The sequence below is a fragment of the Ranitomeya imitator genome, chromosome 3, assembly GCF_032444005.1.
Source record: "Ranitomeya imitator isolate aRanImi1 chromosome 3, aRanImi1.pri, whole genome shotgun sequence".
NCBI classification, from domain to species: domain Eukaryota; kingdom Metazoa; phylum Chordata; class Amphibia; order Anura; family Dendrobatidae; genus Ranitomeya; species Ranitomeya imitator.
In genome coordinates, this window is record NC_091284.1 from 13,964,336 (window position 1) to 13,988,119 (window position 23,784).

The following is a 23,784-nucleotide window of genomic DNA, read 5'->3' on the forward strand; positions in this document are numbered from 1 at the left end:
AGGGGAGCTGTAGATATGTAATATATGCAGACAGTGCGACTACAGAGGGGAGCTGTGGATATAGTATATGCAGAGTGTGTGACTACAGAGAGGAGCTGTGGATATATAGTATATACAGAGCGTGTGACTACAGAGGGGAGCTGTGGATATATAGTATATACAGAGCGTGTGACTACAGAGGGGAGCTGTGGATATATAGTATATGCAGAGTGTGTGCTACAGAGGGGAGATGTAGCTATATAGTATATATAGAGCATGTGATTACAATGGGGAGCTGGGGATATATAGTATATACAGAGCGTGTGACTATAGAGAAGAGGTGTGGATATATATTATATACAGAGTGTTTGACTACAGAGGAGCTGTGGATATATAGTATATACAGAGTGTGACTACAGAGAGGAGCTGTGGATATATAATATATACAGATAGCGGGACTATAGAGGGGAGCTGTGGATATATAATATGTACAGACAGTGCGACTACAGAGGGGAGCTGTGGATATATAGTATATACAGAGTGTGTGACTACAAAATGAAGATGTGGATTTATAGTATATACAGAGCGTGTGACTACAGAGGAGCTGTGGATATTTAGTATATACAGAGTGTGACTACAGAGAGGAGCTGTGGATATATAATATATACAGACAGCGGGACTATAGAGGGGAGCTGTGGATATATAATATGTACAGACAGTGCGACTACTGTTATGAACAGGTAATTCAGAACCACAATGGACCTTGAAGTTCAGAACACACAAAGTGACCTGACAATTACCAAAAAACATAGGACGAGCTCTGAGACGTGGGAACTCTGCTGACCACAATCCCTAATCCTATCCAACCACACTAGAGGTAGCCGTGGAGCGCTCCTGACCAGTCCTATGCGCCTCGAGCACAGCCTGAGAAACTAGCTAGCCCTGAAGATAGAAAAATAAGCCTACCTTGCCTCAGAGAAATACCCCAAAGGAAAAGGCAGCCCCCCCACATATAATGACTGAGTTGAGATGAAAATACAAACGCAGAGATGAAATAGATTTAGCAAAGTGAGGCCCGACTTACTGAACAGACCGAGGATAGGAAAGACTGCTTTGCGGTCAACACAAAACCCTACAAACAACCACGCAGAGGGGGCAAAAAGACCCTCCGCACCGACTAACGGTACAGAGGTGCTCCCTCTGCGTCCCAGAGCTTCCAGCAAGCAAGAAAAAACAATATAGCAAGCTAAACAGAAAAAATAGCAAACAAAAATAACACAAGCGAAACTTAGCTTATGCAGAGCAGACAGGCCACAGGAACGATCCAGGAGGAAGCAAGACCAATACTAGAACATTGACTGGAGGCCAGGATCAAAGCACTAGGTGGAGTTAAATAGAGCAGCACCTAACGACTTAACCTCAACACCTGAGGAAGGAAACTCAGAAGCCGCAGTACCACTCACGACCACAGGAGGGAGCTTGGCCACAGAATTCACAACAGTACCCCCCCCCTTGAGGAGGGGTCACCGAACCCTCACCAGAGCCCTCAGGCCGACCAGGATGAGCCACATGAAAGGCACGAACCAGATCGACAGCATGGACATCAGAGGCAAAAACCCAGGAATTATCTTCCTGACCATAACCTTTCCACTTAACCAGATACTGGAGTTTCCGTCTTGAAACACGAGAATCCAAAATCTTCTCCACTATATACTCCAACTCCCCTTCAGCCAAAACCGGAGCAGGAGGATCAATAGATGGAACCACAGGTGCCACGTATCTCCGCAACAATGACCTATGGAACACGTTATGGATGGAAAAAGAAGCTGGAAGAGTCAAACGAAAAGACACAGGATTAAGAACCTCAGAAATCCTATATGGACCAATGAAACGAGGCTTAAACTTAGGAGAGGAAACCTTCATAGGAATATAACGAGATGACAACCAAACCAAATCCCCAACACGAAGTCGGGGACCCACACAGCTCCTGCGGTTAGCGAAACGTTGAGCCTTCTCCTGGGACAAAGTCAAATTGTCCACTACATGAGTCCAAATCTGCTGCAACCTATCCACCACAGTATCCACACCAGGACAGTCCGAAGACTCAACCTGCCCTGAAGAGAAACAAGGGTGGAACCCAGAATTGCAGAAAAACGGCGAAACCAAAGTAGCCGAGCTGGCCCGATTATTAAGGGCGAACTCAGCCAAAGGCAAAAAGGACACCCAATCATCCTGATCAGCAGAAACAAAACATCTCAGATATGTTTCCAAGGTCTGATTGGTTCGTTCAGTCTGGCCATTTGTCTGAGGATGGAAAGCCGAGGAAAAAGACAAATCAATGCCCATCCTAGCACAAAAGGCTCGCCAAAAACTCAAAACAAACTGGGAACCTCTGTCAGAAACGATGTTCTCTGGAATGCCATGTAAACGAACCACATGCTGGAAAAACAATGGCACCAAATCAGAGGAGGAAGGCAATTTAGACAAGAGCACCAAATGGACCATCTTAGAGAAGCGATCACAAACCACCCAAATGACCGACATTCTTTACAGTATGTGTCCAAGGCCTCTTCGGGACCGGCAAGGGCAAAAGCAACCCACTGGCACGAGAACAGCAGGGCTTAGCCCGAGCACAAATCCCACAGGACTGCACAAAAGAACGCACATCCCGCGACAGAGACGGCCACCAAAAGGATCTCGCCACCAAATCTCTGGTACCAAAGATTCCAGGATGACCAGCCAACACCGAACAATGAACCTCAGAGATAACTTTATTCGTCCACCTATCAGGGACAAACAGTTTCTCTGCTGGGCAACGGTCAGGTCTATTAGCCTGAAATTTTTGCAGCACCCACCGAAAATCTGGGGAGATGGCAGACAAAATTACCCCCTCTTTGAGAATACCCGCCGGCTCAGACAAACCCGGAGAATCGGGCACAAAACTCCTAGACAGGGCATCCGCCTTCACATTTTTAGAGCCCGGAAGGTACGAAACCACAAAGTCAAAAATGGAGAAAAACAGCGACCAACGAGCCTGTCTAGGATTCAACCGTTTGGCAGACTCGAGATAAGTCAAGTTCTTGTGATCAGTCAAGACCACCACGCGATGCTTAGCTCCTTCAAGCCAATGACGCCACTCCTCGAATGCCCACTTCATGGCCAGCAACTCTCGATTGCCAACATCATAATTTCGCTCAGCAGGCGAAAATTTCCTGGAAAAGAAGGAGCACGGTTTCATCACCGAGCAATCAGAACTTCTCTGCGACAAAACAGCCCCTGCTCCAATTTCAGAAGCATCAACCTCGACCTGGAACGGAAGCGAAACATCTGGTTGGCACAACACAGGGGCAGAAGAAAAACGACGCTTCAACTCCTGAAAAGCTTCCACAGCAGCAGAAGACCAATTGACCACATCAGCACCCTTCTTGGTCAAATCGGTCAATGGTTTAGCAATACTAGAAAAATTACAGATGAAGCGACGATAAAAATTAGCAAAGCCCAGGAACTTCTGCAGACTCTTCAGAGATGTTGGCTGAGTCCAATCATAAATGGCCTGAACTTTAACAGGGTCCATCTCGATAGTAGAAGGAGAAAAAATGAACCCCAAAAATGAAACCTTCTGAACACCAAAGAGACACTTTGACCCCTTCACAAACAAAGAATTAGCACGCAGGACCTGGAACACCATTCTGACCTGCTTCACATGAGACTCCCAATCATCCGAGAAGACCAAAATATCATCCAAGTATACAATCAGGAATTTATCCAGGTACTCTTGGAAGATGTCATGCATAAAGGACTGAAACACTGATGGAGCATTAGAAAGCCCAAATGGCATAACCAGGTACTCAAAATGGCATTCGGGCGTATTAAATGCTGTTTTCCATTCATCGCCCCGTTTAATACGCACAAGATTATATGCACCACGAAGATCTATCTTGGTGAACCAACTAGCCCCCTTAATCCGAGCAAACAAATCAGACAGCAGCGGCAAGGGGTACTGAAATTTGACCGTAATTTTATTTAGAAGGCGGTAATCAATACAAGGTCTCAGCGAACCATCCTTCTTGGCCACAAAAAAGAACCCCGCTCCCAATGGCGACGATGACGGGCGAATATGACCCTTCTCCAAAGCCTCCTTCACGTAACTCCGCATAGCGACGTGTTCAGGTACAGATAAATTAAACAGTCGACCCTTAGGAAACTTACTACAAGGAATCAAATCGATAGCACAATCACAATCCCTATGCGGAGGTAGGGCATTGGACTTGGGCTCATCGAATACATCCCGGTAATCAGACAAGAACTCTGGGACCTCAGAAGGGGTGGATGACGAGATAGACAGAAATGGAACATCACCATGTACCCCCTGACAACCCCAGCTGGACACAGACATTGATTTCCAATCTAATACTGGGTTATGGACTTGTAGCCATGGCAACCCCAACACGACCACATCATGCAGATTATGCAACACCAATACTGAGGCTTATTCTTGGCCAAAGGAGTAGCATCAATTCCTCTCAATGGGATAGGACACTGCAAGGGCTCCAAGACAAACCCACAGCGCCTAGCAAACTCCAAGTCCATCAAATTCAGGGCAGCGCCTGAATCCACAAATGCCATGACAGAATAGGAAGACAAAGAGCAGATCAAAGTAACGGACAAAAGAAATTTCGACTGTACCGTACTGTTGTGAATTCTGTGGCTGAATTCACTCCTGTGGTCACAAGTGGTACTGCAGCTTCTGAGCTTCCTCCCTCAGGTGTTCTGGTGAGCTTGTTGGCTGCTTTGTTATTTAACTCCACCTGATTCTGTCTTCCTTGCTCCTTGTCAATGTTCCAGTGTTGGATCTGAGCTTCTGGATCTTTCCTGTGGCCTGCTGCTCTGCTTAGATAAGTGCTTCTTTGCTTTTTGTCGCTATATTTTCTGTCCAGCTTGTCTTTTTGTTTTGCTGGAAGCTCTGAGACGCAAAGGGTGTACCGCCGTGCCGTTAGTTCGGCACGGTGGGTCTTTTTGCCCCCTTTGCGTGGTTTTTGCTTTAGGGTTTTTCGTAGACTGCAAAGTTCTCTTTGCTATCCTCGCTCTATCTAGAATATCGGGCCTCACTTTGCTGAATCTATTTCATCCCTACGTTTTGTCTTTTCATCTTACTCACCGTCATTATATGTGGGGGGCTGCCTATTCCTTTGGGGTATTTCTCTGAGGCAAGCCAGGCTTGTTTTTCTATCTTCAGGCTAGTCAGTTTCTCAGGCTGTGCCGAGTTGCATAGGTAGTGTCAGGCGCAATCCACAGCCGCCTTTAGTTGTGTTTAGGATAGGTTCAGGTATTGCGGTCTACAGAGATTCCACGTCTCAGAGCTCGTTCTATTGTTTTTTGGTTAGTGTCAGATCACTGTGTGTGCTCTGATTGCTGGTACACTGTGTCACTGGATTACCTTCATAACACCGTACCAATGGTGGCAGACCTAGCGAACCGCTTAGTGCGCTTAGGACAATCGGAGATAGCATGAGTGGAATCACCACAGTAGAAACACAGCCCATTCTGACGTCTGTGTTCTTGCCGTTCAACTCTGGTCAAAGTCCTATCGCACTGCATAGGCTCAGGTTTATGCTCAGATAATAACACCAAATGGTGCACAGATTTACGCTCACGCAAGCGTCGACCGATCTGAATGGCCAAAGACATAGACTCATTCAGACCAGCAGGCATAGGAAATCCCACCATGACATCCTTAAGGGCTTCAGAGAGACCCTTTCTGAAAATAGTTGCCAGCGCACATTCATTCCATTGAGTGAGCACGGACCACTTTCTAAACTTCTGACAATAAATCTCTATCTCATCCTGACCCTGACACAGAGCCAGCAAATTTTTCTCTGCCTGATCCACCGAATTAGGTTCATCGTACAGCAATCCGAGCGCCAGGAAAAACGCATCAATATTACATAATGCAGGATCTCCTGGCGCAAGGGAAAATGCCCAGTCTTGAGGGTCGCCACGTAATAAAGAAATAATAATCCTAACTTGTTGAACTGGGTCACCAGAGGAGCGGGGTTTCAAAGCCAGAAATAGTTTACAATTATTTTTAAAATTCAAAAACTTAGCTCTATCTCCAGAAAATAACTCAGGAATAGGAATTTTAGGCTCTAACATAGGATTCTGAACCACTAAATCTTGAATATTTTGTACATTTATAGCGAGATTATCCATCAAAGAGAACAGACCCTGAATGTCCATGTCCACACCTGTGTTCTGAACCACCCTGATGTAAAGGGGAAAAGAAAGACAGAACACAGTGCAAAGAAAAAAAAATGGTCTCAGAACTTCTCTTTTCCCTCTATTGAGAAGCATTAGTACTTAAGGCCTCCAGTACTGTTATGAACAGATAATTCAGAACCACAATGGACCTTGAAGTTCAGAGCACACAAAGTGACCTGACAATTACCAAAAAACATAGGACGAGCTCTGAGACGTGGGAACTCTGCTGACCACAATCCCTAATCCTATCCAACCACAATAGAGGTAGCCGTGGAGCGCTCCTGACCAGTCCTATGCGCCTCGAGCACAGCCTGAGAAACTAGCTAGTCCTGAAGATAGAAAAATAAGCCTACCTTGCCTCAGAGAAATACCCCAAAGGAAAAGGCAGCCCCCCACATATAATGACTGTGAGTTGAGATGAAAATACAAATGCAGAGATGAAATAGATTTAGCAAAGTGAGGCCCGACTTACTGAACAGACCGAGGATAGGAAAGATTGCTTTGCGGTCAACACAAAACCCTACAAACAACCACGCAGAGGGGGCAAAAAGACCCTCCGCACCGACTAACGGTACGGAGGTGCTCCCTCTGCGTCCCAGAGCTTCCAGCAAGCAAGAAAAACCAATATAGCAAGCTGGACAGAAAAAATAGCAAACAAAAATAACATAAGCGAAACTTAGCTTATGCAGGAAGACAGGCCACAGGAACGATCCAGGAGGAAGCAAGACCAATACTAGAACATTGACTGGAGGCCAGGAGCAAAGCACTAGGTGGAGTTAAATAGAGCAGCACCTAACGATTTAACCTCAACACCTGAGGAAGGAAACTCAGAAGCCGCAGTACCACTCACGACCACAGGAGGAAGCTTGGCCACAGAATTCACAACAGACTACAGAGGGGAGCTGTGGATATATAGTATATACAGAGTGTGTGACTACAAAATGAAGATGTGGATTTATAGTATATACAGAGCGTGTGACTACAGAGAGGAACTGTGGATATATAGTATATACAGAGCGTGTGACTACAGAGGAGCTGTGGGTATACAGTATATACAGAGCATGTGACTACAGAGAGGAGCTGTGGATATATAATATATACAGACAGTGCGACTACAGAGGGGATCTGTGGATATATAGTATATACAGAGTGTTTGATTACTAGGGTTGAGCTAAACGGGTCGGCCATTTTCAGAAGTCGCCGACTTTGGGCAAAAGTCGGGTTTCATGAAACCCGACCCCTGTGTGGGGTCGGCCATGAGGTCGGCGATCTTCTGAATCTGGTATCGGACTTCCTATACCGAGTTCATATATTTTTGCAATATCGGAAATCGGTATCGGAATCCATATTTAAGTGTAAAATAAAGAATTAAAATAAAAAATATTGCTATACTCACCCTCTGACGCGCCCTGGTACTAACCGGCAGTTTTCCTTCCTTAGAATCAGCGCGTGAATGACCTTAGATGACGTCGCGGCTTGTGATTGGTCGCGCGACCGCCCATGTGACCGCTCACGCGACCAATCACAAGCCGCGACATCACCGAAGGTCCTTCAAGCGCTGATTCTTAGGAAGGAAGGCTGCCGGAAAGAAGCAGGGCGCATCCGAGGGTGAGTATATTCCTATTCCTATATTCCTATTAGGTATATACTCACCCTCGGACGCGCCCTGTGGATATATCGTATATACAGAGTGTATGACTACAGAGAGGAGCTGTGGATATATAGTATATACAGAGTGTGACTACAGAGAAGAGCTGTGGATATACAGTATATACAGAGCGTGTGACTACAGAGAGGAGCTGTGGATATATAGTATATACAAAGCGTGTGACTACAGAGAGGATCTGTGGATATATAGTATATACAAAGCATGTGACTAGAGAGAGGAGCTGTGGATATATAGCATATACAGAGCGTGTGACTACAGAGAGGAGCTGTGGATATATAGTATATACAGAGTGTGACTACAGAGAGGAGCTGTGGATATATAGTACCGTATATACAGAGCGTGTGACTACAGAGAGGAGCTGTGGCTATATAGTATATACAGAGTGTGTGACTACAGAGAGGAGCTGTGGATATATAGTATATACAGACAGTGCGACTATAGAGGGGAGCTGTGGATATATATTATATACAGAGCGTGTGACTACAGAGAGGAGCTGTGGATATATATTATATACAGAGCGTGTGACTACAGAGAGGAGCTGTGGATATATAGTATATACACAGAGTGTGACTATAGAGAGGAGCTGTGGATACATAGTATATACAGAGCGTGTGACTACAGAGAGGAGCTGTGGATACATAGTATATACAGAGTGTGTGACTACAGAGAGGAGCTGTGGATATATAGTACCGTATATACAGAGCGTGTGACTACAGAGAGGAGCTGTGGCTATATAGTATATACAGAGTGTGTGACTACAGAGAGGAGCTGTGGATATATAGTATATACAGAATGTGTGACTACAGAGAGGAGCTGTGGATATATAGTATATACAGAGCGTGTGACTACAGAGAGGAGCTGTGGATATATATTATATACAGAGCGTGTGACTACAGAGAGGAGCTGTGGATATATAGTATATACACAGAGTGTGACTATAGAGAGGAGCTGTGGATACATAGTATATACAGAGCGTGTGACTACAGAGAGGAGCTGTGGATATATAGTATATACAGAGCGTGTGACTACAGAGAGGAGCTGTGGATATATAGTATATACAGAGCGTGTGACTACAGAGAGGAGCTGTAGATATATAGTATATACAGAGCGTGTGACTACAGAGAGGAGCTGTGGATATATAGTATATACAGAGCGTGTGACTACAGAGAGGGGCTGTGGATATATAGTATATACAGAGTGTGACTATAGAGAGGAGCTGTGGATATATAGTATATACAGAGCGTGTGACTACAGAGGGAAGCTGTGGATATATAGTATATACAGAGTGTAACTACAGAGAGGAGCTGTAGATATATAGTATATACAGAGCGTGTGACTACAGAGAGGAGCTGTGGATATATAGTATATACAGAGTGTAACTACAGAGAGGAGCTGTAGATATATAGTATATACAGAGCGTGTGACTACAGAGAGGAGCTGGGGATATATAGTATATACAGAGCATGTGACTACAGAGAGGAGCTGTGGATATATAGTATATACAGAGTGTGACTACAGAGAGGAGCTGTGGATATATATTTTTTTAATCAGATACATTTTTATTAAACATAAAGTGTACAACAAATCACGGAGACCAGATCAGGAGCAAACGTTCATTTGTCCATATTTAAAATATGTTATATAATCCAATATTATATACTAATAACACATTAATTATTCCCATCCAGCCAATGCTGCCATAATTTATTGAAAAATCCCAGCCTATTTCTCTTAGGCTGGCTTCACATTGCGTTAATTCAGTCCGATAACCCTGCCATTAACCCTATTATTGGGCGCATCGCCAACGCATGCCATAATCGGCATGCACTATTGATGTGCCATCCTTCAGTGATGGAGCCTCGGACGCAGGCTGCAGCGTCTGAGGCTCCGTCACCGCTAGCACAGATGAATCATCTGCGCTAGCAGTATAGCATAACACGATGACGTGTATGCTATAGCGTTAACGCAGCCCATTAATGCTATGCGTTGAATGGACTGCATTAACGCAATGTGAACCTGGCCTTAGTGTAGATACTTTTCTCAAGTTGGATTATATGATTCGTTTGTATGATGAAATCTCGTCTGGACGGTGGCTCCTGTCTAATCCAATATCTTGCAATCAGTTTACTCGCAATAAACAATAATGTTGCAATTTTAGTTGTATTATCAGCTAATATTTCCTCCACATACCCTAATAATACACATATCAATGGGTCTTTAGGAACGACACACCCATATATCACTTCAATTCGGTTTAAAGGTACCTTCACACATAACGATATTGTTAACGATATCGTTGCTTTTTGTGACGTAGCAACGATATCGTTAAGGAAATCGTTCAGTGTGACAGGCAGCAGCGATCAGGCCCCTGCTGGGAGATCGTTGGTCGCTGAACAAAGTCCAGAACTTTATTTAGTCGCTGGACTCCTGCTGACATCGCTGGATCGGCGTGTGTGACACCGATCCAGCGATGTCATCACTGGTAACCAGGGTAAACATCGGGTTACTAAGCGCAGGGCCGCGCTTAGTAACCCGATGTTTACCCTGGTTACCAGTGTAAAAGTAAAAAAAACAAACACTACATACTTACCTACCACTGTCTGTCCTCCAGCGCTGTGCTCTGCTCTCCTCCTGTACTGGCTGTGAGCGTCGGTCAGCCGGAAAGCAGAGCGGTGACGTCACCGCTGTGCTTTACGGCCGGCGCTCACCAGTCAGTGAGGGAAGCTGAAGGCGAGGGACATGACCAGACACCGGAATGTGAGTATGTAGTGTTTGTTTTTTTTACATTTATAACGGTAACCAGGGTAAACATCGGGTTACTAAGCGCGGCCCTGCGCATAGTAACCCGATGTTTACCCTGGCATCGTTGGTCGCTGGAGATCGGTCTGTGTGACAGCTATCCAGCGACCAAACAGCGACGCTGCAGTGATCAACATCATTGTCGGTATCGCTGCAGCGTCGCTTAAGGCACCGTCACACTAAGCGACGCTGCAGCGATACCGACAACGATCCGGATCGCTGCAGCGTCGCTGTTTGGTCGCTGGAGAGCTGTCACACAGACAGCTCTCCAGCGACCAACGATCCCGAGGTCCCCGGTAACCAGGGTAAACATCGGATAACTAAGCGCAGGGCCGCGCTTAGTAACCCGATGTTTACCCTGGTTACCAGCGTAAAAAAACAAACAGTACATACTTACATTCAGCTGTCTGTCCCTTGCCGTCTGGTTCCTGCACTGACTGCTGGCCGTAAAGTGAAAGTGAAAGCACAGCACAGCAGTGAGTCACACAGCGGTGACTCACCGCTGTGGCTGTGCTCTGCTTTCACTTTACGGCCAGCAGTCAGTGCAGGAACCAGACGGCAAGGGACAGACAGCTGAATGTAAGTATGTACTGTTTGTTTTTTTACGCTGGGAACCAGGGTAAACATCGGGTTACTAAGCGCGGCCCTGCGCTTAGTTACCCGATGTTTACCCTGGTTACCAGTGAAGACATCGCTGAATCGGTGTCACACACGCCGATTCAGGGATGTCTGCGGGGAGTCCAGCGACCAAATAAAGTTCTGGACTTTCTTCCCCGACCAGCGACAGCACAGCAGGGGCCTGATCGCTGCTGCCTGTCACACTGGACGATATCGCTAGCGAGGACGCTGCAACGTCACGGATCGCTAGCGATATCGTCTAGTGTGACAGTACCTTTAGTGTGACGGTACCTTAACTCAAAGGCCAAGTTTTAATTAGGTATTCCAGACTACTAGGAGCCTGTCCCTTATCTGACATTTTCCACCATCCCCTGAGATGCTGGAACTGCGCAGACAAGAAATATATCCAGGGATTAGGCTGGTCTGTATGACTCCGGCAACCGCAGATCTTTTTACACTTTAGGGATAACCACAATAATGGCCCCCCTCATAGATGCAGGCAATACTCCCCTCTCCAATGACTCATTAACCCCTTTCTGACATCGGACGTACTATCCCGTCGAGGTGGGGTGGGCCCCCATGACCACGGACGGGAAAGTACGTCCAGCGCGATCGGCGGCGCTCACGGGGGGAGCGCGGCCGATCGCGGCCGGGTGTCAGCTGCCTGTCGCAGCTGACATCCGGCACTATGTGCCAGGAGCGGTCATGGACCGCTCCCGGCACATTAACCCCTGGCACACCGCGATGAAAGATGATCGCGATGTGCCGGCGGTGCAGGGAAGCATCGCGCAGGGAGGGGGCTCCTTGCGGGCTTCCCTGAGCCCCCTGCAGCAACGCGATGTGATCGCGTTGCTGCGAGGGTCTTACCTCCCTCCCTGCTTGTTCCAGGCCCGGATCCAAGATGGCCGCGGATCCGGGTCCTGCAGGGAGGGAGGTGGCTTCACAGAGCCTGCTCAGAGCAGGCACTGTGAAGCCTGCAGTGCTGCATGTCAGATCAGTGATCTGACAGAGTGCTGTGCAAACTGTCAGATCACTGATCTGTGATGTCCCCCCCTGGGACAATGTAAAAAAGTTAACAAAATTTTTTTCAAAATGTGTAAAAAAAAAATATATATATATTCCTAAATAATGAAAAAAAAATATTATTCCCCTAAATACATTTCTTTATCTAAATAAAAAAAAAAAAAAACAATAAAAGTACACATATTTAGTATCACTGCGTCCGTAACGGCCCGACCTATAAAACTGGCCCACTAGTTAACCCCTTCAGTAAACACCGTAAGAAAAAAAAAAAAACGAGGCAAAAAACAACGCTTTATTATCATACCGCCGAACAAAAAGTGGAATAACACGCGATCAAAAAGACGGATATAAATAATCATCGTACTGCTGAAAGCGTCATCTTGTCCCGCAAAGAACGAGCCGCCATACAGCATCATCAGCAAAAAAAAAAAAAGTTATAGTCCTGAGAATAAAGCGATGCAAAAATAATTATTTTTTCTGTAAAATAGTTTTTGTCGTATAAAAGCGCCAAAACATAAAAAAATGATATAAATGAGGTGTCGCTGTAATCGTACTGACCCGAAGAATAAAACTGATTTATCAATTTTACCAAACGCGGAACGGTATAAACGCCTCCCCCAAAAGAAATTCATGAATAGCTGGTTTTTGGTCATTCTGCCTCACAAAAATCGGAATAAAAAGCGATCAAAAAATGTAACGTGCCCGAAAATGTTACCAATAAAAAGTCAACTCGTCACGCAAAAAACAAGACCTCACATGACTCTGTGAACCAAAATATGGAAAAATTATAGCTCTCAAAATGTGGTAACGCAAAAAATATTTTTTGCAATAAAAAGCGTCTTTCAGTGTGTGACGGCTGCCAATCATAAAAATCCGCTAAAAAACCCGCTATAAAAGTAAATCAAACCCCTCTTCATCACCCCCTTAGTTAGGGAAAAATAAAAAAATTTAAAAAATGTATTTCCATTTTCCCATTAGGGCTAGGGCTAGGGTTAGGGCTAGGGTTAGGGCTAGGGTTAGGGCTAGGGTTAGAGCTAGGGTTAAGTGTTGTGAATTCTGTGGCTGAATTCACTCCTGTGGTCACAAGTGGTACTGCGGCTTCTGAGCTTCCTCCCTCAGGTGTTCTGGTGAGCTCATTGGCTGCTTTGTTATTTAACTCCGCCTGATTCTGTCTTCATTGCTCCTTGTCAATGTTCCAGTGTTGGATCTGAGCTTATGGATTTTTCCTGTGGCCTGCAGCTCTGCTTAGATAAGTGCTTCTTTGCTTTTTGTGCTTCCTTTTCTGTCCAGCTTGTCAATTCGTTTTGCTGGAAGCTCTGAGACGCAAAGGGTGTACCGCCGTGCCGTTAGTTCGGCACGGTGGTTCTTTTTGCCCCCTTTGCGTGGTTTTTTGCTTTAGGGTTTTTTGTAGACTGCAAAGTTCTCTTTGCTATCCTCGCTCTATCTAGAATATCGGGCCTCACTTTGCTGAATCTATTTCATCCCTACGTTTGTCTTTTCATCTTGCTAACAGTTATTATATGTGGGGGGCTGCCTTTTCCTTTGGGGTATTTCTCTGAGGCAAGTCAGGCTTGTTTTTCTATCTTCAGGCTAGTCAGCTCCTCAGGCTGTGCCGAGTTGCATAGGTAGTGTCAGGCGCAATCCACAGCCACCTTTAGTTGTGTTTAGGATAGGTTCAGGTTGCAGTCTACAGAGATTCCACGTCTCAGAGCTCGTTCTATTGTTTTTGGGTTATTGTCTGATCACTGTATGTGCTCTGATTGCTGGCACACTGTGTCACTGGATTGCCTTCATAACAGTACAATGAGCCAACCTAATGATTCTCAATAGAGGGAAAAAAGAAGTTCTGACATCATTTTTTTTTTTTCTCAGCTCTGTGTTCAATTTTTTTTTTTTCCCCTAGACATTTGGGTGTTTCAGGACACAGGTGTGGACATGGATATTCAGGGTCTGTGCTCTTCAATGGATAATCTCGTTACAAATGTACAAAGGATTCAAGATACTATTGATCAGAAATCTATGTTAGAACCAAGAATTCTTATTCCTGATTTGTTTTTTGGTGATAGAACTAAGTTTCTTAATTTCAAAAATAATTGTAAGCTATTTCTGGCCTTGAAACCTCATTCTTCTGGTAATCCTATTCAACAGGTTTTGATTATTATTTCTTTTTTGAGCGGCGACCCTCAGGACTGGGCATTTTCTCTTGCGCCAGGAGACCCTGCATTAAGTAATGTCAATGCGTTTTTCCTGGCGCTCGGATTACTTTACGATGAGCCTAATTCAGTGGATCAGGCTGAGAAAAATTTGCTGGCTTTGTGCCAGGGTCAGGATGATATAGAAGTATATTGTCAGAAATTTAGGAAGTGGTCAGTACTCACTCTGTGGAATGAATCTGCGCTGGCAGCTTTGTTCAGAAAGGGTCTCTCTGAGGCTCTTAAGGATGTCATGGTGGGTTTTCCTATGCCTGCTGATTTGAATGAGTCTATGTCTTTGGCCATTCAGATCGGTCGACGCTTGCGCGAGCGTAAATCTGTGCACCATTTGGCGGTACTGCCTGAGGTTAAACCTGAGCCTATGCAGTGCGATAGGACTATGAGCAGAGTTGAACGGCAAGAACACAGACGTCTGAATGGTCTGTGTTTTTACTGTGGTGATTCCACTCATGCTATTTCTGATTGTCCTAAGCGCACTAAGCGGTTCGATAGGTCTGCCGTCATTGGTACTGTACAATCCAAATTCCTTCTGTCCATTACCTTGATATGCTCTTTGTCATCGTATTCTGTCATGGCGTTTGTGGATTCAGGCGCTGCCCTGAATCTGATGGATTTGGATTATGCTAAACGTTGTGGGTTTTTCTTGGAGCCTTTGCGGTGTCCTATTCCGTTGAGAGGAATTGATGCTACACCTTTGGCCAAGAATAAACCTCAGTACTGGACCCAGCTGACCATGTGCATGGCTCCTGCACATCAGGAAGTTATTCGCTTTCTGGTGCTACATAATCTGCATGATGTGGTCGTGTTGGGGTTCCCATGGCTGCAAACCCATAATCCTGTATTGGATTGGAACTCTATGTCGGTATCCAGCTGGGGTTGTCAGGGGGTACATGGTGATGTTCCATTTTTGTCGATTTCGTCATCCACTCCTTCTGAGGTCCCAGAGTTCTTGTCTGATTATCAGGATGTATTTGAAGAGCCCAAGTCCGATGCCCTACCTCCGCATAGGGATTGTGATTGTGCTATCAATTTGATTCCTGGTAGTAAATTCCCTAAAGGTCGATTATTTAATTTATCCGTGCCTGAACACGCCGCTATGCGCAGTTATGTGAAGGAATCCCTGGAGGAGGGACATATTCGTCCATCGTCATCACCACTGGGAGAAGGGTTCTTTTTTGTAGCCAAGAAGGATGGTTCGCTGAGACCGTGTATTGATTACCGCCTTCTTAATAAGATCACTGTTAAACTTCAGTATCCCTTGCCATTGTTATCTGACTTGTTTGCTCGGATTAAGGGGGCTAGTTGGTTCACTAAAATAGATCTTCGTGGTGCGTATAATCTGGTGAGAATCAGGCAAGGAGATGAATGGAAAACTGCATTTAATACGCCCGAGGGTCATTTTGAGTATCTAGTGATGCCGTTCGGACTTGCCAATGTTCCATCTGTGTTTCAGTCTTTTATGCATGACATCTTCCGTGAGTATCTGGATAAATTCCTGATTGTTTACTTGGATGACATTTTGATCTTCTCAGATGATTGGGACTCTCATGTGAAGCAGGTCAGAATGGTTTTCCAGGTCCTGCGTGCTAATTCTTTGTTTGTGAAGGGATCAAAGTGTCTCTTCGGTGTGCAGAAAGTTTCATTTTTGGGGTTCATCTTTTCCCCTTCTACTATCGAGATGGATCCGGTTAAGGTCCAAGCCATCCAGGATTGGACTCAGCCGACATCTCTGAAAAGTCTGCAAAAATTCCTGGGCTTTGCTAATTTTTATCGTCGCTTCATCTGTAATTTTTCTAGCATTGCCAAACCATTGACCGATTTGACCAAGAAGGGTGCTGATTTGGTTAATTGGTCTTCTGCTGCTGTGGAAACTTTTCAGGAGTTGAAGCATCGTTTTTGTTCTGCCCCTGTGTTGTGTCAACCAGATGTTTCTCTTCCGTTCCAGGTCGAGGTTGATGCTTCTGAGATTGGAGCAGGGGCGGTTTTGTCACAGAGAGGTTCTGGTTGCTCAGTGTTGAAACCATGTGCTTTCTTTTCCAGGAAGTTTTCGGCTGCTGAGCGTAATTATGATGTGGGCAACCGAGAGTTGCTGGCCATGAAATGGGCATTCGAGGAATGGCGTCATTGGCTTGAAGGAGCTAAGCATCGCGTGGTGGTATTGACTGATCATAAGAACCTTACTTATCTCGAGTCTGCCAAGCGCTTGAATCCTAGACAGGCCCATTGGTCGTTATTTTTTGCCCGCTTCGATTTTGTGATTTCGTACCTTCCGGGCTCTAAAAATGTGAAGGCGGATGCTCTGTCTAGGAGTTTTGTGCCCGACTCTCCGGGTTCATCTGAGCCGGCGAGTATCCTCAAGGAAGGAGTCATTGTGTCTGCCATCTCCCCTGATTTGCGGCGAGTGTTGCAAACATTTCAGGCGAATAAACCTGATCGTTGTCCGGCGGAGAAACTGTTCGTCCCTGATAGGTGGACTAGTAAAGTTATCTCTGAACTTCATTGTTCGGTGTTGGCTGGTCATCCTGGAATCTTTGGTACCAGAGAGTTAGTGGCTAGATCCTTCTGGTGGCCATCTCTGTCACGGGATGTACGTACTTTTGTGCAGTCCTGTGGGATTTGTGCTAGGGCTAAGCCCTGCTGTTCTCGTGCCAGTGGGTTGCTTTTGCCCTTGCCAGTCCCAAAGAGGCCTTGGACACATATTTCGATGGATTTCATTTCTGACCTTCCCGTTTCTCAAAAGATGTCAGTCATTTGGGTGGTCTGTGATCGCTTTTCTAAAATGGTCCATCTGGTGCCCTTGGTTAAATTGCCTTCCTCCTCTGATTTGGTGCCTTTGTTCTTCCAGCATGTGGTTCGTTTGCATGGCATTCCTGAGAATATTGTTTCTGACAGAGGTTCCCAGTTTGTTTCAAGGTTTTGGCGAGCCTTTTGTGGTAGGATGGGCATTGACCTATCTTTTTCCTCGGCTTTCCATCCTCAGACTAATGGCCAGACCGAACGAACCAATCAGACCTTGGAAACATATCTGAGATGTTTTGTTTCTGCAGACCAGGATGATTGGGTGTCCTTTTTGCCATTGGCTGAGTTCGCCCTTAATAATCGGGCCAGCTCGGCTACCTTGGTCTCTCCATTTTTCTGCAATTCTGGGTTCCATCCTCGTTTCTCTTCAGGACAGGTTGAGTCTTCGGACTCTCCTGGTGTGGATTCTGTGGTGGACAGGTTGCAGCAGATCTGGACTCAGGTAGTGGACAATTTGACCTTGTCCCAGGAGAAGGCTCAACTTTTCGCTAATCGCAGACGCCGTGTGGGTCCCCGACTTCGTGTTGGGGATCTGGTTTGGTTATCTTCTTGTCATATTCCTATGAAGGTTTCCTCTCCTAAATTTAAACCTTGTTTTATTGGTCCGTATAGGATTTCTGAGATTCTCAATCCTGTGTCTTTTCGTCTGACCCTCCCAGACTCCTTTTCCATACATAATGTATTCCATAGGTCGTTGTTGCGGCGATACGTGGCACCTATGGTTCCTTCTGTTGAGCCTCCTGCCCCGGTTTTGGTGGAGGGGGAATTGGAGTATATTGTGGAGAAAATTTTGGATTCTCGTGTTTCTAGACGGAAACTCCAGTATCTGGTTAAATGGAAGGGTTATGCTCAGGAAGATAATTCCTGGGTTTTTGCCTCTGATGTCCATGCTCCAGATCTTGTTCGTGCCTTTCATGTGGCTCATCCTGGTCGGCCTGGGGGCTCTGGTGAGGGTTCGGTGACCCCTCCTCAAGGGGGGGGGGGTACTGTTGTGAATTCTGTGGCTGAATTCACTCCTGTGGTCACAAGTGGTACTGCAGCTTCTGAGCTTCCTCCGTCAGGTGTTCTGGTGAGCTCTTTGGCTGCTTTGTTATTTAACTCCGCCTGATTCTGTCTTCATTGCTCCTTGTCAATGTTCCAGTGTTGCATCTGAGCTTCTGGATATTTCCTGTGGCCTGCTGCTCTGCTTAGATAAGTGCTTCTTTGCTTTTTGTGCTTCTTTTTCTGTCCAGCTTGTCAATTCGTTTTGCTGGAAGCTCTGAGACGCAAAGGGTGTACCGCCGTGCCGTTAGTTCGGCACGGTGGGTCTTTTTGCCCCCTTTGCGTGGTTTTTTGCTTTAGGGTTTTTTGTAGACTGAAAAGTTCTCTTTACTATCCTCGCTCTATCTAGAATATCGGGCCTCACTTTGCTGAATCTATTTCATCCCTACGTTTGTCTTTTCATCTTGCTAACAGTCATTATATGTGGGGGGCTGCCTTTTCCTTTGGGGTATTTCTCTGAGGCAAGTCAGGCTTGTTTTTCTATCTTCAGGCTAGTCAGCTCCTCAGGCTGTGCCGAGTTGCATAGGTAGTGTCAGGCGCAATCCACAGCCACCTTTAGTTGTGTATAGGATAGGTTCAGGTTGCAGTCTACAGAGATTCCACGTCTCAGAGCTCGTTCTATTGTTTTTGGGTTATTGTCTGATCACTGTATGTGCTCTGATTGCTGGCACACTGTGTCACTGGATTGCCTTCATAACAGTTAAGGCTACAGTTAGGGCTAGGGTTAGAGCTAGGGTTAAGGCTACAGTTAGGGTTGGGGCTAAAGTTAGGGTTAGGGTTTGGATTACATTTGCGGTTGGGAATAGGGTTGGGATTAGGGTTAGGGGTGTGTCTGGGTTAGAGGTGTGGTTAGGGTTACCGTTGGAATTAGGGTTAGGTGTTGTGAATTCTGTGGCAGAGCTCCCTCTTGTGGTCACAAGTGGTACTTCGGCTGAGTCTCTCTGTGAGCTTCCATTGGTGAAGGAAAGTGGTACTGCGGCTTCTGAGTTTCCTTCCTCAGGTGATATGGTGAAGTCGTTAGGTGCTGCTCTATTTAACTCCACCTAGTGCTTTGATCCTGGCCTCCAGTCAATGTTCTAGTATTGGACCTGTCTCCTCCTGGATCGTTCCTGTGGCCTGCTGCTCTGCATAGCTAAGTTATTCTTTGCTATTTGTTTGCTGTTTTTTTCAGTCCAGCTTGTCTATTTGTTTTTTCCTGCTTGCTGGAAGCTCTGGGACGCAGAGGGTGTACCTCCGTGCCGTTAGTTCGGTACGGAGGGTCTTTTTGCCCCCTTTGCGTGGTTTTTGTAGGGTTTTGTGTTGACCGCAAAGTTACCTTTCCTATCCTCGCTCTGTTCAGAAACTTGGGCCTCGCTTTGCTAAATCTATTTCATCTCTACGTTTGTCTTTTCATCTTAACTCACAGTCATTATATGTGGGGGCTGCCTTTTCCTTTGGGGATATTTCTCTGAGGCAAGGTGGGCTTATTTTCTATCTTCAGGCTAGCTAGTTTCTCAGGCCGTGCCGAGTTGCATGGGGAGCGTTAGGCGCAATCCACGGCTGCCTTTGGTGTGGTTGGAGAGGATTAGGGATTGCGGTCAACAGAGTTCCCACGTCTCAGTGCTCGTTCTTGTTTTTTGGGTTATTGCCAGGTCACTGTATGTGCGCTGATCTCTATGTCCATTGTGGTACTGAATTACCTTTCATAACAGTTAGGGGTGTGTTTGAATTAGGGTTTCAGTTATAATTGGGGGGTTTCCACTGTTTAGGCACATCAGGGGCTCTCCAAACGCGACATGGCGTCCGATCTCAATTCCAGCCAATTCTGCGTTGAAAAAGTAAAACAGTGCTTCTTCCCTTCCGAGCTCTCCCGTGTGCCCAAACAGGGGTTTACCCCAACATATGGGGTATCAGTGTACTCAGGACAAATAGGACAACAACTTTTGGGGTCCAATTTCTCCTGTTACCCTTGGGAAAATATAAAACTGAAGGCTAAAAATAATTTTTGTGGGAAAAAAAAAGATTTTTTATTTTCACGGCTCTGCGTTATAAACTGTAGCGAAACACTTGGGGGTTCAAAGCTCTCACAACACATCTAGATGAGTTCCTTAGGGGGTCTAGTTTCCAAAATGGTGTTACTTGTGGGGGGTTTCTACTGTTTAGGTACATTAGGGGCTCTGCAAACGCAATGTGACACCTGCAGACCATTCCATCTAAGTCTGCATTCAAATGGCACTCCTTCCCTTCCGAACCCTCCCATGCGCCCAAACAGTGGTTCCCCCCACATATGGGGTATCAGCACACTCAGGACAAATTGGACAACAAATTTTGGGGTCCAATTTCTCCTGTTACCCTCGGGAAAATACAAAACTGGGGGCTAAAAAATAATTTTTGTGGGAAAAAATTTTTGTTTTATTTTTACGGTTCTACATTATAGACTTCTGTGAAGCACTTGGTGGGTCAAAGTGCTCACCCCACCTCTAGATAAGTTCCTTAGGGGGTCTACTTTCCAAAATGGTGTCACTTGTGGGGGTTTCAATGTTTAGGCACATCAGGGGCTCTCCAAACGCAACATGGCGTCCCATCTCAATTCCTGTCAATTTTGCATTGAAAAGTCAAACGGCGCTCCTTCCCTTCCGAGCTCTCCCATGCGCCCAAACAGTGGTTTACCCCCACATATGGGGTATCAGCGTACTCAGGAAAAATTGTACAACAACTTTTGGGGTCCAATTTCTTCTCTTACCCTTGGGAAAATAAAAAATTGGGGGCGGAAAGTTAATTTTTGTGAAAAAATATGATTTTTTATTTTTACGGTTCTACATTATAAACTTCTGTGAAGCACTTGGTGGGTCAAAGTGCTCACCACACCTCTAGATAAGTTCCTTAGGGGGTCTACTTTCCAAAATGGTGTCACTTGTGGGGGGTTTCAATGTTTAGGCACATCAGGGGCTCTCCAAACGAAACATGGCGCCCCATCTCAATTCCAGTCAATTTTGCATTGAAAAGTCAAATGGCGCTCCTTCGCTTCCGAGCTCTGCCATGCGCCCAAACAGTGGTTTACCCCCACATGTGGGGTATTGTCGTACTCAGGACAAATTGTACAACAATGTTTTGGGTCCATTTTCTCCTGTTACCCTTGGTAAAATAAAACAAATTGGAGCTGAATTAAATTTTTTGTGAAAAAAGTTAAATGTTCATTTTTATTTAAACATTCAAAAAATTCCTGTGAAGCACCAGAAGGGTTAATAAACTTCTTGAATATGGTTTTGAGCACCTTGAGGGGTGCAGTTTTTAGAATGGTGTCACACTTGGGTATTTTCTACCATATAGGCCCCTCAAAATGACTTCAAATGAGATGTGGTCCCTAAAAAAAATGGTGTTGTAGAAATGAGAAACTGCTGGTCAACTTTTAACCCTTATAACTCCCTAACAAAAAAAAATTTTGGTTCCAAAATTGTGCTGATGTAAAGTAGACATGTGGGAAATGTTACTTATTAAGTATTTTGTGTGACATATCTCTGTGATTTAATTGCATAAAAATTCAAAGTTAGAAAATTGCGAAATTTTCATAATTTTCGCCAAATTTCCGTTTTTTTTCACAAATAAACGCAGGTACTATCAAAGAATTTTTACCATTGTCATGAAGTACAATATGTCACGAGAAAACAATGTCAGAATCACTGGGATCCGTTGAAGCGTTCCAGAGTTATAACCTCACAAAGGGACAGTGGTCAGAATTGTAAAAATTGGCCCGGTCATTAACGTGCAAACCACCCTTGGGGGTAAAGGGGTTAAAAACCCCTAGCAATTGAATCAGCTACTCGTCATTGAGGTTTTTTGTCAACTTCAGTTGGGATGCCGTCAGCCCCTGAAGCCCTCCCCCCGCCATGGACACCAAAGCTCCCCTCAATTCCTCCGCTGAACGTGGCCTATCTAACCAGTCCCTATCCTCAGTACTCAACTTAGGTTTTTTTGCCTCTTCTAAAAACCTATCCATCTCCCCTTCCACCTGCTGTACCTGTGACAAATATAACTTACTATAGAACCCCCTGAAACCTTCCAAAATTTGTTCCACCTGAGTAGCCATACTTCCATTCTCAAATTTTAAATACATGTGCTGAGTCTCGCTGCACAGATGAGATCACTGAGAGCAGATGTCCAACTTTTGCACCCTCCGCATAAAAAGCTTCTTTCTGAAAAGCCCTCGCTCTCTCCACCTTCTGCAAATGTCGTTTATTTACCTCCTCCTGAGCAGCCTTCATATGATTCTACATATCTAAATATGTCCCTAAATAGAATCCCCCTTAAGTAGGCCTTCATAGTATCCCAAACCACGTGCTGCTCCACTACCCTCATTAATTCTAAAGAATTCCCCTATCTCGTCCCCAATCTTTTCCATGTCTAGGAGTTGTAACCAGAAGGAATTCATTTTCCAACCCAACCCTATAGTTTTCCCGGGATCTTCGATTTGTAATGTTGCTACTAATGGACTATGGTCTGACACTATATTCCACCTCCTGTACCAAATTGTCCATCCATTCATTACCCAAGGCCAAATCAATACGGGATAGAGCAGGCTGGAGTGAGCCGCCCCACCCCCTCCCACGGGCGGCGTACGAGGAAGCCGTCATGACAGGTGGTTTGGAGCCAGGGATAGGTGAAGCAGGGGTTAATTCAGCAAGGGGGAGGGAATTACTGGAAGAAATGAGGCTATAGTGATGGTGTGGGGGTGGAGCCTGTCACTTCCCGCTCAGGAAGCAGTTGAGCAGAATCGCCCACCCGCCCTCTTTTTCTGTTGTTGTTCTTAAATCGGGTTTATTCAATGTTTTAGATCATAGTGGCTGTAGGCGGGGGGAGGGGTTCCTTGGAGTTGGTGCTAAATTGGCCTGGGGGATCCATCTGGATATGGATTCTTCAGTTGGTATATGTTTTGGTTGCGGGTCTGGTGATTTGGGGGAATCTTGGTAACGGTGGACCAGATTCCTAAGTTGGAAGTGGACAATGGTAACCCTCCGGGGTATTTTCGTGCTCTCGAGCCAGTGGGGTAACGGCTGAGAGTAAACTATGGTTGGTTTTCTGTCCACTAGTTTATCCTATGGTTAACACCAGATTTTTAGCTTCAAGGACCCCTTCCCAACTTATTATACTGTTATGTGTTTTGTTTGTTTATAATAAAGGACGCTGTGGCCAATTATATCCAATTTGGGAGTCATGTCATTATTTTGGGTTGGAGGAAAGGGTCAGAGACTAGGGTTGAGCGAAACGGATCGTTCATTTTCAAAAGTTTCATGAAACCCGACCCCTGTGCGGGGTCGGCCATGCGGTACGCGACTTTCGCGCCAAAGTCGCGTTTCAATGACGCGAAAAGTGCCATTTCTCAGCCAATGAAGGTGAACGCAGAGTGTG

General features: G+C 45.5%; 1 protein-coding gene across 5 annotated transcripts in view; it reads right to left on the minus strand.

Moving 5' to 3' along the window:
- Positions 1 to 23,784, minus strand: part of LOC138672487 (uncharacterized) — a 210,263-nt gene that overhangs the window by 119,378 nt on the left and 67,101 nt on the right. The gene's annotated exons all lie outside the window — the stretch shown is intronic.